Source organism: Notamacropus eugenii, chromosome 1, assembly GCF_028372415.1.
Source record: "Notamacropus eugenii isolate mMacEug1 chromosome 1, mMacEug1.pri_v2, whole genome shotgun sequence".
NCBI lineage: Eukaryota > Metazoa > Chordata > Mammalia > Diprotodontia > Macropodidae > Notamacropus > Notamacropus eugenii.
In genome coordinates, this window is record NC_092872.1 from 347,752,553 (window position 1) to 347,770,241 (window position 17,689).

The 17,689-nt window shown below is 39.5% G+C and overlaps 1 pseudogene; it reads left to right on the forward strand.

Moving 5' to 3' along the window:
- The window catches only part of LOC140517574 (actin-related protein 2/3 complex subunit 1A pseudogene), a 32,349-nt pseudogene extending 15,111 nt beyond the window's left edge, over positions 1 to 17,238 (forward strand).
- The last annotated feature ends 451 nt before the right edge of the window (positions 17,239 to 17,689 follow it).

A 17,689-nucleotide genomic window follows, 5' to 3' on the forward strand; every position in this document is an offset into this window, starting at 1 on the left:
TCATTTTGAGTCAATTGTTCTTAGTATCACTAAGATTTGAGGATGTATGATAAAACCTGACTCATCTAACAGGGATAATATCCAGTAGGTAGGGACTCTTGATCATTATGATGAGTGATTTTGACCCCCAAACCTACATATTTACCTGAAAGGAACATAAGAAGACTGTTACACATGCATTAGGAAGGCTTTCCTAGAATGATTTTTATAAAAGGAAAGAAAGTGAAGGCTGTATAATAACGAGAAAAGGTGGCAGTATACCTCCTCCCCTTCTCTGCAGAGGTGGGGTCCTATGGTTACAGGATGTTGCTTAATCTGGCACACACACTGCTGATATGTTGGTTGGCTTTGCTGATCTGCTTTTTTTTTATTAAATCATTTGTACCAAGGTTTGCTTCAATGGTATGGGGAGGCATGTATTCAGAAACAAATGCAAAGTTAAAGCAAAAAATAGGAATCGGCTCTAGGATTTCATTGGCATAGGGAGCTGGGGCGGGGGGGGGGGGGGGGGGGGGGCGGGGAAGGATGGGGGAGAAATTCCCTCTACCAAATGCAGATCAACAGCTTCTCTGAAATCTGCAGTCTTACAGAGCTGCTTAGAGCACTGAGTGGTTGACTGACTTACGCAGGGCTGCATGGCCAATATGTGTCAAAGGGGAATCTTAAACCCAGAATTTCCTGGTTCCAAAGTCAGCTCTCTATCCACTGTGATATGCAGATATCAACAAAAAGGAGCTTTTGGTTTTTTTCAAAGAAAGGTTTTCCCCAATATCACTGCTGACTTCATCCATCCAAAATCAACCAAATTATTTTCTGTTTTCATCTCATTAAATACTTGACAGTTGTGATAGAGGATATTGATGAGAGATGCTTCACTCCCAGCAACTGAGTTTTGCAAAAGTATACCTTAATGTTCCCTCCACCCCCACCCATTTCCCTCATCCTTCCGTGGTAGGCCTTCCCTCAAAGCCATGAACGTTTTTCTTCCATAACAATTTGCATATATAATTACAACAAGCACTTCAGGAATTGTTTGCTGAAGGCTCTGGGTAAATACTAATTATCAGTAATTTTTTAAAGCAGAGCTATTAGAAAGAGCCGGAGAAGGCTGGGAGGGCTGCTTAGGAAGGAAAGCATGTTTGCCCAGGCAAAATGAGACATCTTGCACCTTTCCTGCTACCCATGAAATGACATCATTTCCCTGGCTGATAGCACCAGGACTAGGAAAGAGAAGGAAGGCCATTACTCCCTGCAAGATAGCCCAAGCCAGTCAAGACCAAATGTCTGAGTTCTGAGGACAGCAGGCAGAACAGAGAGCATTCCACCCCCAAAGTTTACGGATAGTGAAACCTGCCAGATGTTCTTAGTATATCCAGTGACAGGTCAAAATATGTTCCTGTAGAATGTTATTTGGCCAAGTTAATTCTGCAGGTTGTAAAACACCCCTGGAGGCCTGTCTCCCTCCAAGCAACATGTCAATAAATCCTCTGCCTCCATTCAGAGACTGAGAGGGGAAAATTGGCTTCTGTTTGGTTCTTGGATTTGGGAAATCCTTTATTCTCGGGGTCTCCTTTGGACTGCTCTTAGCGGTGACCTCTCTTTCTGGCTGGCTGAGCTACTTTCTATCTCTCTGGTGTGTCCCATTTAAGCAGCTCTTGCAGGCAGGCAGGCTACATAGACATTGTTCTCCCAGAGAATCTAATCACAACACAATGTGCCATCATCAAGAATGTCTCTTAGTCTAACTGCCCACAGCTGGGGGGGAAGGAAAGGAGAGAGAGGCTGAAAGCCCATTAAGGGAGAAAAAAAGAGAAAAGGTGAGTGGGAAGCAGGATTGCAATTTTCCCAGGGGCACAGAATGGATTTGGGCTCTTATCCAGTGTGCTCCATCTCAGTGAGGCTGGAGCAAGTAGGCCCTAGAGCTGTTGAATTCCCCTTGGCCCAGAGTGCCTCGTGGCTTGGCTTAAAGTGAGGCTTTGGATGGTGTTCAAAATGCACAGAGATTCTTGTGTTTAGGGAATGTGGGACTGCTGTCGATAAAAATCAGAAATGGTGGAGCATTCAAAGTCCCATGTCTTATGAGCCACCCAGGATGGGTGCCCCCTGGAACCCCCAGCCATGTGGCTTTTAAATTGGACCCCTAAACTTGGAAATACTTAAATTACAGAACTGCTGTTTAGAAAGTAAATTCCTCTTTAAAGATCATAGTAGATCAAAGATCGAAGATCACGGACCTTTTGGAGTCAACACAATTCAATTCATGAATCCTGTATTTAAGGATGTGCTCTGTGCCAGGAGCTCATAATTAAGGCTACCCACAAGGTGAACATGGATGTGGTTGTTTTCCCTCCTGTGATATTACCTACATCCCGGAGACTGAGGGTCTTTCCCAAGTTTCAGCAGCTTGAATTCTTCATATCTGAAAACTCCCTTCAAATTCTCTGAGTCTCAGATTCCCTTACTTTTTTTAAAAAAAAGGGGGGGAGGGAGAACTCTGCCAGGGTTGTTGAGATGAACTAATGAGAGAATGATTGGAAATATACTTGGTAAACCAGAAACTGTAGTCTTAACATAAAGTATAAAGGCACCTTGTCCTGGTTTTGCAGGTGAAGAAACTGAGACCTGGGGATGAGAAAGGACTTGTTGACAATTACATAGCAAGCAAGCAGTCAAGCTGAGAGGATTTTAGTAGCAGGGATAATAACAAATAATACATATTTACTGATGCATGAATATTCATAGATACTATTATATGTATTTAGTGCTTAAAATTTGTCAAGGCACCTTATCCCCAAGAACCCTGGGAAATAGAGAGTTTTCTTAGCTGTTTTTATAGCTAATCAAGCTGAAGTTCATTGAGGCTGAGTATTTACTCAAGGATACCCAACTAGTGGTCTGCATGAAGACTTGAAGTCAGATCTTTCTCAATTCCAGTATTGTGTGGTTTCTCCCAAGACCACATCTTTCTGTACCTAGGGAATCCAAAACCAAAGGGTAGGACGCTCTATCAGAGCAGAACCTTTTAGAGACAGAAGACATTGGAAGAGAGCACAGATCTGAAGCGCATATTCTTTTGCCAGCAATAGATTCAGCTAATGAGAAGTCCCTAATGGGAATCTTTGTTGGGCATTGTTTTAATATTTATAATTATGTTATATATAAATATATATACCCATACACATGTGCATGTATATAAACATGTGTACATACATGTATATAAATTCAGTGTGGCATGGTAGTTTCCTGGTTCTGGTTACTTCACTTTTCATCAGTTCATAGAAATCCTCTGCTACTTCCCTAAATTCTCAATGTTTATCATTTCTTAGAGCACAGTGATGTTCCATTACATTTAGACATCACCATTTGCTTAGTCGTTCCTTAATCAATGAGCATCTAATTTGTTTATAGTCCTTTACTACTACAAAAAGTGCTCCTGTACATATTTTAGTATACATAGAACCTATCTTTGACCTCCTTGGAGTGGGGGAGGGGGAGGGAAGAGGTGTACTTGAGTACCCACACACACACTCATACTTGCAAATTATTGAACAAAAAGATCCCTGGGCATGGAATTACAAGACCCAAGTTCAAATTCTGACTTTGACATTTGGTAGTCATGTTACTTTGGGCAATTAATTTCACCTCTCTTTACCTCAGTTTCCTCATCTGTAAAGTGAGAATAATGCTACTTTTATCTTTAGCAGGTTGCTGGGGCAGGATCATTGGGAGGAATTTGTAGACCTGAAAATATTATAAAATGTAATCTCTCATGAAAAGAATAATTCATATCATAGAATAACATAAATCATTAGATTCTAGGACCCTAGCCCCAGACTGTAGTCAGGTTATAGGTTATCATAATTCATTCAATTCATTCAATTCATTCTTTTTTCATTTTCTTCCCTTTCACTCATGTTAAGATCAAGCTGCACTAGCCCACTTGCTGTCTTTCAATCACAATACTCCATCATCAGTCTCTATACCTTTGTGTTAGCCGTGAGCATGCTTACAAAGCTCCCTCTTTTCACCTCCAACTCAAGGCCTCCCTGGCATGCTTCAGGATTCAATTCTAAATCTAGCTTCTGCAGGAGGCATTCTCAGTCCCCACATTTGCTAATACCTTCCCTCTTTGATTCCCTTCAATCTACTTTGTATGTCTCTTGCATGAACTTATCAACCAATTAATAAGCATTTATGAAGCACCTGCCACCTGCTAAGTACTGTGTTAAATGCTGGGGGTATAAGTACAAAAGATGAAACAATCTTTACATCCAATGAGCTTACATCCTAATATAAAGTTCCATTACAATGATCTGCTATTTTTATGTTGTCTCCCTCAGTAGAATGTGGGCTCCTTAAGGGCAGGGGCTTCTTGTTTTTCTTTGTTTCACTAACACTTCACATGGTATCTGACACTAGTGAGCACTTAATAAATGCTTATGGACTTACTAACTCCTCCATAACTGATTTCATTACAAAATTCTATAATTCAAACTCAAACTCTGGTATGAGGACAGACATTCAAATAATTGTATTTCAAAATATGCCTCTTTCACTGGGCTTTCTCTTGCATTTGCATCTACTATTGTACTTTGGACAATCTGACCAGATGAAAAATATTAAATCCATCCAACTTCTCTGGCTGCTAGACAATGGAATCCCATCCACAACTTGACTAATGATAATGTGCCCCCATTTAGACACAACAATATCATCAAGCGTACAGAAATCAGCACTTATTTGTACTTTGATGGTATCAAATTACAGCCTACATGACTCATATGCTTTGAGCTTCCCTGATGGAAAATGGGAGGACATTGTTCCTCTGACTCCTATTATCCTCAGAGATGGAGCTGTCCTGCAACTGGGTCCTGATTATCCCATTATTACTGCCTCTTTCCTGCTCAGCTCAGCACTGTGGAGATGATGGCACAAAAGACCGTGCTGGTCAGCTCAGATAAGGCTCAGAGGTCATCTGGTGGACTTGGAACTCATCTATGTCTCCAGAACTGGCAGCATCAAAGCAAAAATCATCCATGAAGGGAGTTTTTCTATCTAAGAGATGCAGCCATGTTTCCCTGCCCAGGTTATGTGTAAATGGACTTTACCTTCCCTCTCCACTAACCCAGAGCACAACTTCAGACACCCTAGAGGTCCAATATTGAGAAGACCAAGCAGTGTGGGGTGTCAGTAAAAAGAAGGGTGAACAAAGTCCGAAGGTGAGAACTGAGTTTGAATTCTAGCTATGTTGAATTCTGACTATGTCCTTGAGCAAGTCACTTTCCTTCAGCCTGTTTCCCCAGCTATAAAATAAAGATAATAATACTTGCATTACCTACCTCCTAGGATTACTGTAAGGAAAAAAAAATCTTTTAAAATTGTAAAGCATTATAACAATGTGAGCAGTATGCCAACCAAAATAGCTTTGATTGAAGCCCCTTTCAGCCTGTTTTAAATTGTACTTATTTATCATCCAGTCACAGAATCTCAGAGTTAGAAGGGGATCTCAGACTGCACATAGAATTTAAATCCAAAAAGGATGCAGAGTTCTTGGAGTTCAATCCCTTAATTTTAAAGAAAACTGAGGTCCATAAAAAGATGCAACCATGACCCCTAAATAGTAAGCAGCAGAGCAGTGTAGCTGCCCAACCTAAGGGAGCCCCAAATAGAATCTCTCACCCACAACTTCTTTAGAAAGAACCAGAGTTATTCAACTCTCACTTTGTCTCTGTTCTTTGCCACTCTACCAATAATCATATGTGATTAAAAATAAAAAGATACCATTTATATAGTATTTTAAGATTTACAAAGCACTTTGCAAATATTTTGTTTGATCCTTACAATAGCCCTGGAAAGTAGATACTATTATTATCCCCACTGGTCTGATCAGTCACAATCGGACACACTGAAACTTGAGTTTATTACGGTGATGTCACTTTGATCCTATTCAAGAATAAAGGACAACAACCAACCAATCCCCATTTTACAGATGAGGAATTGGAGGACTTGCCCAGGCTCACACGGCTAGCAAGTATCTGAAGCTGCATTTGAACTCAGGTCTTTCTGAAGTCAAGTCCAGTACTCTGTCCACCTAGTCTTTTTGAAGTCTTGCACTGGGCAACAAGAGTCAGCTACACTATGGGTAGCCTATCCACCTATAGTAGAATGGATTTTTTCTTTTCCAATACATCCTTGACCCTTTTGCATCTTAGTAAATAGCTTTCATGTGTTGGGGTAGGGATAAATAAGGATTGAATCTGTGATTTCATTAGTATAGGGACTTCCCAAATAAGGAAATTCCCTCTACCAATGCCAGTCAACACCCTGGCAATTTAAGAGTCTTCAAGAGCTAGTTGCTAGGAGCCCTGAGAGACTTAGTGATTTGCCTGGAGTCTCACAGCTAGTCAGTGTCAGAGGCAGGACTTTGAACCCAGGTCCTTCCCACCAAGGCCAGATCTCTATCCATTCATACATGTTGCTTTTTTTCACATTTTGCTGCCAACAAAAAATACTTCACCTACTGATAGACTTTCTGGAAAGGAGAGCTCTGTGGTCTTCAGATGATAGACATGGATTCAAATCATTAGCTTGTACACAAAGCCTTCACAGATGGGACCTCACAAATTAAAGGCCACATCAGGTACTCCCAAGGAAATAACCCAAGAGCAAAGAGTCTGAGAATCCATTCTCAGGTGTGCCATTACTGTCTCTATTTGCATGTGGGCAGTTTGTGCAATAGAAGGAATGCTAAATTTGGAATTAGAGAAATTGAAGCAACATAGTGTAGTATGTAGGACCCTGGACTTGGAGTCAAGAAGTTCTGGATTCAAATCCTGCCTCACACATTTGTGACCCTGAGAAAGTTATTTAACTTCTCTGTGCTTCAGTTTTCTCACTGTAAATTGAGGGAGTAGATTAGATAGTCTCTATATCTACTATCCAAAGATTGTAGGGTTCAAATTCTGATTCTACTACTTGCTACCTGTGTAACCTTGGTCAAGTTACTAAACCTCTCTAGGTTTCATCAGTAAAATGGATGGATTGTACTTGTACTGGAAGGTTGCTAAGGTTCTTTACATCTTTAAAACCTATAATCCTATTGTCCTGATGATGTTCTGTACTGTCTGACTTTTTGTAACCTTGTATGGGATTTCCTGGCAGACATTGGAGGTTTGCTATTTCCCTCTTCAGTAGATTAGGCAAACAGAGATTAAGTGACTTGCCTAGGGTCACACGGCTATTTAGTGTCTGAGGCAAGATTTAAAGTCAGGTTCAAATTGTCTTAAATAGGGTTTATAATATATTATGGACTTCACTGGACTTTTGTGGGCAATCCCTATCAATCAATCAACAAACATTTATGAAGCCTACCATGGTCAAGGCAATGTCCCCAATTCTGAAGATACAAAGATGAAAGCAAAGTAATCCTTACCTTCAATGGGAATTGCATTCTAAGATTTGTGAGAGAGGGAGGATTTTGCAATATGATAACATGTAAACAAATATAGGATATATACAAAATAAATGCCAAGTATTTGGATGAGGTCATTCCCAATGGAGAAAGCAGAGAAAGACCTATTGAAGTAGGTATCACTTAAGCTAAGGCTCCCAGAGAGCTGCAGTGTCCAAAAGCACAGGTGAGGAGGTAAAACATTCCAAGCATTTCTGGGCAGCCCATGGAGACTGGGCTTGATGTGGATGGGGAACAACAAGTAACTTAGCTTGGCTAGAGTTGAAGAGTATGAGGAATAAAATTAGCCTGAAAAGGTAGAAAGAAGCCTGACTGTCCACCATTTTGTGAACCTTAAAACTCCATAGAAATGTGAGTTATAAATTGTTGCAAACACTTTGGGGATGATCTGATCTAGCCATGTAACTTTATAGAAAAGGAAGTTAAGGACCAGCCTGGGGACATCATGCCCAAGATCACACAGCTAGTCAGCTCCAGATCCAGGACACGAGCCCAGGCCACTTGCCTGTAAATGCAATGGTCCTTTCCCTAGAATATGAAGCCAGTAGTGTGCAGGCCATTGGGGGAGGGGGGAGAAACTATCCCTCAGGTTGACAGTCAGTTCTGGCTCCACCCAGTTTCTTCATTATGGTCAATAACAACTCCATCCCCATATCCTATTCCCTTCACAAGCTACCAAAGGGATGCGGGAAAATGTCATAAATGGAAATATACATGGTACAATGCGCAGTTAAAACCACCAATTGAATTAGTGTCTGTGATATCTCCCCAGCAGACCAGGGACCACAGATGCTGCCTTTTATAGAGTTTTATGCACCCGAGAAACCTGAAGTGGAACAGATGAGATTTGAATTTTATTATTCTTTTATGGTATTGGATTGCAGATAGCTTCTTTTAATTAGCTCCTGTCTCAACACCTTTGGCAACTCTAAATAATTCACCAAATCTTTCTCTACCCCTCCCCCTCACCCACCAAAGAAATGCCATTGTCCTGAAACAATTAGATACTCCATTCAATTCAACAAATATTTATGAAGCCCTGACTGTGTGCAAAGCACCCTGCTTAGACCTGGAAAGATAATTTCCCCTTCTAGCCATTTGAGTTTTTGCTGGAGAATAGTAGACAAAGACAGATATAAACCAGGGAAAGGAACACTGGCTTTTGAAATAAAATCTTGGAGTTCAAATATCTCCTTTGATGCTTTAGAATACCTGCAACCTTGGAAAAGTCACTTAACTTCCCTGGGCCTCAGTTTCCTCAAATGTAAAATGAAGATATTGAACAAGGTGGTCTTTAAGGTCCCATTCCATGGTTCAGTAGAAATGCTACTGGATTTTGGAGTAAGAGAACCTTGGTTTATATAACTGGGCCTCAGTTTCCTCACTTGTAAACTGAAGGGTTTGAACTAGATAACTCTCAAGGTCCTTTTCAGCAGTAATCCTATGTTGCATGATCTTGGTTCTAGTCCAAGCTTTACAAATTCAATTCAGTTCAATATTTTGCCAGGTACTAGATCTACGAAGACAGAAACAAACTAGTCTCTATTGTCATAGAGTTTTCATTCTACTTGGAGATACTAAGTATGTCATCATAAATATTTAACAACTGACTTTCTGGGGGGAAAAAAGAATAGCAAACTTTAAAGTTGAATCTACATTATTAACATTTTCTCCATCACTTTATTAAAACTCTATGTTATCAACAAAGCCACCATTCAAGCCCAGATTTATAGCATCTGCCAATTTGGGAGGTGAAAATGTACAGACTGAAAATTTAACACTCAGCTCTCATGAGCCAATATGAGCTGACAGCCTTGCACATACACAGATAAGTAAATACAATATAATTTGAAGAAGGAAAGAACCTCAGCAATGGAGGAAGGTACAATCAGGAAAAATTTCCTTGAAAAGGGAGGAAAAGACATCTGGACTTAGTTTTGAAGAAAGATAATGATGATTATAGGATGATGATGATGATGATTCTGAGAGGAGGAGATAAGCAGGAAATCAAAACTCCACTGAAGAAAATCCTGCTTCTATCTTCTTAATAATGTGCTTGCAGCCAATCCATTAAGCTAAGAAAAGCCATCTACTAATTACAATATGGAAGAGCTATGATCTGTGATGGTGAAATGTGGCCATCTCCAGTCATTCTGATTCTTGCCACTAGACCAGATGGCTCTGGAGGAGAAAGTGAGGCTGGTGACTTTGCACAGCCCTGTCTCACTTAAATTCAATTCACTTATAAGTCATGCCATCACTTTCTTGATGTCAGTGATGTCAATGATTTTCTTCTAGAACAAAGGATTAAAAAAACCTGTGAGTAGTCTAAGCTGCTCCACAGGGAACTCAACTGGCCAGTTCTTTCCTTCCTCTTTTCCTTCCTTCCTTCCTTTCTTCCTTCCCTCCTTTCTTCTTCCCTTCCTTTCCCTCCTATCTCATCCCCTTTCTTCTCCTTCCCTCCTTCCCCTTCTTCTGTCCACATAGGACATCATACCTTTACCTGTGTGTACTTTGCCCAAAGGAATGTAAATTTTGACAGCTGGATCCTAGCAAGATACCTTGGGGTTTATGGAGTAGATCTCTTTCTTAAAGACAATGCTGTAAACCCAATTCACTCTGCCTCTCATTGATTGGTCAACAATAGGTCCCAGCCCAAGAATACTTAACAGTCATTGTTTGGGCCCTGCTGGCTCAGAGTGAATGTAAATAGTAATTGCTTCTGTTTTGGCATGTAAAAACAATTTTTAAGACTTGTTTTTAAAACTTTGAGTTCCGGAGTCAAATTTACAAGAATACAGAAGGATATGAACAGGTAGTTTTCAGAGGAAGAAATTAAAGCTAGCTATAGTCATATGAAAAAATGTTCTAAATCACAATTGATTAAAAAAATGCAAATCAAAACAACTCTGTGGTACCACATCACACCTTTAAGAATGGCTAACATGACAAAACAGAAAGACGATAAATGTTGGAGAAGAGATGATACAGGTGGAACACTAATTCATTGTTGGTGGAGCTGTGAACTGATCCAATCATTCTAGGGAGCACTTTGGAACTACAGCCAAAGGGCTATAAAAATGTGCATTCCCTTTGACCCAGGAATATCACTACTAGGTCTATACCCCAAAGAGGTCATAAAAATGAGAAAAGGACCCACATGTACAAAAATATTGACAGCAGCTCTTTTTGTAGTGGCCAAGAACTAGAAATTTATGGGATGCCCATCAATTGGGAAAGGCTGAACAAGTTGTGGTATATGAATGTAATGGAATACCATTGTACTATAAGAAATGACAAACAGGCAGACTTCAGAAAAACTTGGAAAGACTTATACGAACTGAAGCTGAGTGAAGTAAACACAGAATGAAGCAGACTATTTTCTCTTTTGTTGTGCTTTTTTATGGTTTCTCCCATTCATTATAATTCTTCTACGCAACACAACAAATGTGAAAATATGTTTAATAGAAATGTATGTGTAGAGCCCATATAAGATTGTATGCTATTTTGGGGAAGGAAAAGGAGAAAACATAAAACTTATGGAAGTGAATATTGAAAATTGAAAACAAATAAACTAATAAATTTGGAGGAAAAAAAACTTCTCTCCCTCCCTCCCTCCCCATTCACCCCCAATGAGAAGGCAAGCAATTCGATATAGGTTATGCATGTACAGTTATGCACTTCCATAATAGTCATGTTGTGAAAAACTAACTATATTTCCCTCCATCCTATCCTACTCCCTATTTATTCTATTCTCTCCTTTGACCCTGTCCTCCTCAAAAGCACTTTCCCCCAATTACCCTCTCCCCCAATCTGCCATCCCTTCTATTGGCCCCCTTCTTGAATTCTCCCCACTCTCCTGTGGGGCAAGATATATTTCCATATCGAATGGAGTGTATATGTTACTCCCTCCCCAAACCAAGCCCGATGAGAATAAGGTTCACTCATTACCTCTCATCTTCCTCCCCTCCATTGCAAAAGCTTTATCTTGCCTCTTTTATGTGGGATAATGTACCCTATTTTACCTTTTCCTTTCTCCTTCTTCCAGTATATTCCTCTCTCACCCCTTAATTTTATGTTTTTAGATAATCCCTTCATATTCAACTCACCCTGGGCCCTCTGTCTCTGACCTCCAGCTACCTTAATACTGAGAAAGGCCTCATGAGTTACAAATATTATCTTTCCACATAGGAATATAAACAGTTCAGCTTCAATAAGTCCCTTATGATTTATCTTTCCTGTTTACCTTTTCATGCTTCTCTTGAGTCTTGTATTTGAAAGTCATTTTTTTCTATTTAGTTCTGGCTTCTCAAGAATGCATTAAATTCCTCTACATCATTGAATATAAATTTTTCCCCATCATTAATTACATTCAGTTTTCCTGGGTAGGTGATTTTTTATTTCATTCCTAGCTCATTTGACCTCTGGAATATCATATTCCAAGTCCTTTGATGCCTTAGTGCAGAAACTGCTAAATTTTGTGTTATCCTGATTATATTTTCACAATACTTGAATTGTTTCTTTCTGGCTGCTTGCAATATTTTCTCCTTGACCTGAGAACTCTGGAATTTGACTATAATATTCCTAGGAGTTTTCCTTTTGGAATCTCTTTCAGGAGGTGATTGGTGGATTCTTCCAATATTTATTTTATCCTCTGGTTCTAGAATATCAAGGCAGTTTTCCTCGATAATTTCTTGAAAGATAATATCTAGGGTCTTTTTCTGATTATGGTTTTCAGGTAGACCAATATTTTTACATTATTTCTCCTGGATTTATTTTCCAGATAAGTTGTTTTTCCAATGAGATATTTCACATTGTCTTCTTTTTTTCATTTCATTTGGTTCTGTTTTATAATTTCTTGATTTCTCATAGAGTGATTAGCTCCTATTTGCTTCATTGTAATTTTTAAGGAATTATTTTTTTCAGTGTGCTTTTGGACCTCCCTTTCTGTTTCCCCAATTTTGCTTTATCGTTTTTAATATTATTTTATTTGCTTTCAGTGTTCTACAATCACTTTCATATATCTTAGATTTTTTCCTCTACCTCCCCTTCCTTCCCCCCTCCCTTCCCACTCCCTCCCTGAGACAGTGTACAATCTTATATAGGTTCTACACATACATTCCTATTAATTAAATTTTCACCTTAGTCATGTTGCACAGAAAAATTAAAATGAATGGGAGAAACAATAAAACAAAACAAAACATGGAACAGAAGAAAATGGTCTGATTCATTCTGTGATTCAGTTTTATATTTCTTTCTTTGGGTGTGGAAGGCATTTTGCCTCAAAAGTTCATTGGGAATTTTTTAAGTCCTTCCATTGCAATGAAGTATTAAGTCTACCAGAAAAATTACTCACACACTGTGGTTGTTGCTGTGTACAAAGTTCTCCTGATTCTGCTCCTTTCACTCAGCATCAGTTCATATAAGTCCTTCCAGCCCTCTCTGAAGTCTTCCTGTTCATCATTTCTTATAGCACAATAGTATTCCATTACATTCATATGCCACAATTTGTTCAATCATTCCTCAGTTAATGGGCATCCCCCTGATTTCAAGTTTTTGGCCACCACAAAGAGAGTTGCTATAAATATTTTTGTACATGTGGGACCCTTTCCCATTTCTACGATTTCTTTGAGATACAGTTCCAGAAGCTATATTGCTGGGTAAAAGGGTATACACATTTTTGTAGCCCTTTGGGAATAGTTCCAAATTGCTCTCCAGAATGTGATCAGCTCACAGCTCCACCAACAAGGAATTAGTGTTCCAACTCTCCCACATCTTCTCCAACATTCATCATCTTCCTGTTTTGTCATGTTAGCCAATCTGATAGGTGTGATGTGGTACCTCTCTCTTTGCGTCTCTCTAATCAATAGTGATTTAGAGCATTTTTTCATATGACTATAGATAGCTTTAATTTCTTCCTCTGAAAACTACCTGTTCATATCCTTTGACCATTTATCCAAGTTCTGCTTTTTAAGGCTTTCTTCTGCTCATTGACTTTTTGGACCTCTTTTGCCATTTGGTCTGATCTGTTTTGAAGGTGTTATTTTCTTCAGTATTTTGGAGGGGTTTCCTTTTGATTCATTTTTCATTATTTTCTTCCATCACTCTCATTTCTCTTCCCAATTTTTCCTCTACTTCTCTTACTTGATTTTAAAAATCTTTTTGGAGCTCTTCTTTGGCCTGAGACCAATTCATATTTTTTTAGATGGTTTGGATGTAGGATCTTTGACTTTGTTGTCTTCTTCTGGTTTTTTTGTTCTGATCTTCCTTGTCACCAAAGTAAGATTCTATAGTCTGAGGTGTTTTTTTTTCCCATTGTTTGCTCATTTTTCCAGTTAATTACTTGACTTATTAACTCTTTGTTAAGGTCAAACTCTGCTTCCAGGGTGGAGGGTGTACTGTCCCAAGCTTCATGTTTTTTGTGCAGCTGTTTTCAGAAATACTTCTAGATACCTGTAAATTTTCAGTTCTTCCAAGGTGGCATTATCTAAAAAGAGATGTTTACTCCTTTCCTGTCCCATGCTCTGATCTGTGAGTGAGCACAAGCACCCTTTTCAGCCCTGAAACTCTGAGGAAGGTTCCATCTCCACTGCTACAACAAGCTCCACCATGTCAGTGCTCCTTCTCGCCCCAGGACTGTGACAGAGATCCAAGCATGGGCAAAACAACAGAATCCTGCCTCAGTGCCAGCAAAGAGATCCCTATAATCCCCCTCTGATCAGTTTCTCAATCCCCCCACTGTCTGTGGGCTGAAAACTCCAGAAGCAGCCACCACTGGTGCTTCCAGGACCAGGGTTGGATGACACTTTTCTTTCATCTAAGCCCAACAGACTTTCTTGTTGACCTTCTAACTTGTCTTTGTTATTTGTAGGCTGAGAAGTCTGGAAACCACTACAGCTTCTAGTGATTCAGTCTCCTGAGGCCAGGTACATTGGACCCAGATCTGTGCTGGCACATTTTGCACTGGACTTCACTCCTCTTTCAGCCTGGTGCAAGAGACCTTTCCTGTTGGCCTTCCAGATTATCTTAGTCTGGAAATTTGTTTCATCTTGTGATTTTGTGAGTTGGGCTGCTCTAGAATTTCTTTAGAGTCATTTTTACAGGTATTTGGAGAGGTTTGGGGGAGAGCTCAAGTGAGTCCCTGCTTTTACTCTGCCATCCTGGTTCCACCCCTGATAGCTCTAATTTTTTGAAGAAATCTCTTATCTTTCCCATTCTATTGTTTTCTTCTATTTCTTTGCATCATTCATTTAAGAAAATCTTTTCACCTCTCATTGCCATGCTCTGAAATTCTACATTCAATTGGATATATCTTTTCCTTTCTTCTTTGCCTTTCACTTTCCTTTTTATCCTCAGCTTTATAAAACCTCTTCAGACAGCCATTTTGTTTTCTTGCTCTTCTTTTTCTTTGGAATGTTTTCTGTTACTGCCTTCTATACAATACTGTGAACCTCTGTCCATATTTCTTCAGATACTCTGCTAGATCTAATTTCTTAAATCTATTCATCACCTCTACTTCATATGCACAACAGATGTTATATAGGTCATAGCTCCATAGTCTGATAAGTTTTCCCTACTTTCTTCAATTTAAGTCTAAATTTTGCAAAAAGAAGTTTATGATCTGGGTCATAGTCAGCTCCAGGTCTTGTTTTTACCAACAGTATAGAGCTTCCCCACTTTGACTGCAAAGTATATAATTAATCTGATTTTGATACTGATCATCTGATGATATCCATGCATAAAGTTGCCTTTTGGGTTGTTTAAAATGTGTTTGCTGTGATAAGTAATTTATCTTGACAATTTGGTATTAGTGTCTGCTCTACTTCATTTTGTACTCCAAGACTGAACTTGCCTGTTATTCCAATTATTTTTTGATTTCCTACTTTAGTATTTCTCAATCCTCTTTGATGAATGCAACATCTTTTTTTATGTTTTTTTCTAGAAGGTGATGCAGGTTTTTCATAGAACTGATCAACTTTGGCCTCTATGGCATCAATAGTTGGGGCATAGACATTACTTTGATGTTGAACGGCTTGCCTTAAATTTGAACAGATGGCATTTGGTTATCTTTGAGACAACCTTTTTAGTCCTCCCTAATGGATTCTCTGTGCTACTTGTCACAATAGCTATGCACACCTTACCTTTTCTCTTTCAACCTCTTTCAGCTGAGGCCCTTGCCCCAGATTTTATCGAAAACATTAAGGCTATTCACAGAGAGTTCTTTCTCTCCTCCCTGTCTTATAAACTTCATCTTGATCTTACAACCTTTAATTTCATCCCACAACATTTCCTTTAGTCCCTGATGGAGAGATGGCCCTTCTCCTCTCTGATGTCAACGTCTCTACATGATCCCATTCTCCCTCCCATTTCCTCCAGGAGATTATCCCCACTCCATCACCCCATTTCTCTCTCTGTAATCTTCAGTCCCTCCCTACGTTCTTGTTCCTTTTCTGCTGCCTACAATCATGTCCAAGTTTATCCTGTCTTTAAGAAACCCTCAATATCATTCCCATCAGCTGCTCCCCACTCCCAGCCTCCATCTTCCTCCCACTACCCATCAGAGCTTATTCATATCTACTGACCAGAGTCCGTGAATCCTCCATTCCAGGTCTGTCCATACCCTCCCCACCCCACCTTTTTCCCTTTTGAAAACAATAAGAATAATACTCTTACATCAATTTTTACTAGAGCCAATCACCTGCCATGCTTGGAACAGAGATCATACTTAGATTGCCCTTAGCACTAATAATCATGAAGTCCATATTTACAAGAAGAATGGGAACCAGTGGGTGAAAGACCATGAACTGAAGGAATTCAATGGACACATAACAGGTATTGACTGGACTCCCAAGAGCTATTGAATTGTAACTTGTGGTACAGACCATAATGCCTATGTCTGGAGTCAGAAAGATGGTATCTGGAAACCAGCCCTGATGATCCTGAGGATTAACCATGCAGCCACCTTCATAAAATCATCTCCCCTACAGAATAAATTTACCATAGTTAGTGGAGCTTGACTGTTGACTGTGTGTTACTTTGAATCTGAAAATGACTGGTGGATGAGAAAACACATAAAAAAGCCAATTCATTCTAGTGTCCTTAGTTTGGACTGGCACCCCAACAATGTTTTACTGACTGCTGGATCTTGTGACTTCAAATGCAGAGGTTTTTCTGTCTCCATTAAAGAAGTTGATGAAAAGTCAGCCAGTATTCCACAAAGTACCAAGATGCCTTTTGGTCAACTGATGTCAGAGTCTGGTGGTACCAGAAGTGGTGGTTGAGTCTATGGAGTTAGTTTCTCTTCCAGTGGGAACCATCTCACTTTTGTCAGCCATGATAGTACTGTATCAGTTGCCAATGCCTCCAAAAAACATGATGTTTCACAGCTGAAAGCAGAGTTCCTCTCCCTTCTGAGTGTGTCATTTGTCTCTGAGAATAGCATGATGGCTGCTGGCCATGACTACTACCCAATACTGTTTAATTACAATGATTGTGGCTCCTTGACCTTCGTCTCCAAATTAGACATTCCAAAACAGAACATCCAGTGCAACATCTCTGCTATGGTATGCTTCTAGAACATGGACAAAAGAACCACAGCTGAAGATCACAACACTGCTCTAGACATGCTACACCAAAACAGTGTCACTCAAGTGTCTATTTATGAAGTGGACAGGCAAGACTACTACAAATTTTGCACCACTGGCATTAACAGAGTAATGACAATTTGAGTTTTCAAGACTTTAGAGTCTTTGATCCAGGAGCTATGAACCATGTGAATCTGTGTTTCCACTCTCTAGCATGATAGATACTTGACAGAATGCAGCTCCATCATCTGCGTGAAGATGGCAAAGACCCTGTCACAAGTCAAAACTGAGACAATATCTCTTGCATATGCTTTGTTTCAGTTTTTGAACAATTGGTGAATGTATTGGCTTAAAAAAATTAGCAGAGACATCTTTTTGATTGCCTATTTCATTCCATTCTTGACCAAAGCTCCTCTTTAAGTAGTTCATTGTGGGAAGCTGTCACACTAAATTAAAGGGGAATTTTAGGCAAATTGTCTGCCAGAAATTTTTTTTACAAAGGAAAAAAAGAATCCTTCAATAGGTCCCACCCTCTTTGATTTCTATCTTCCTGTATCTCTCCTCCATTTCTCAGCTAAACTCCTTTTCTTCAAGAAAGCTATTTACAATTTGTGCCTCCACTTCCTCTCTTCTC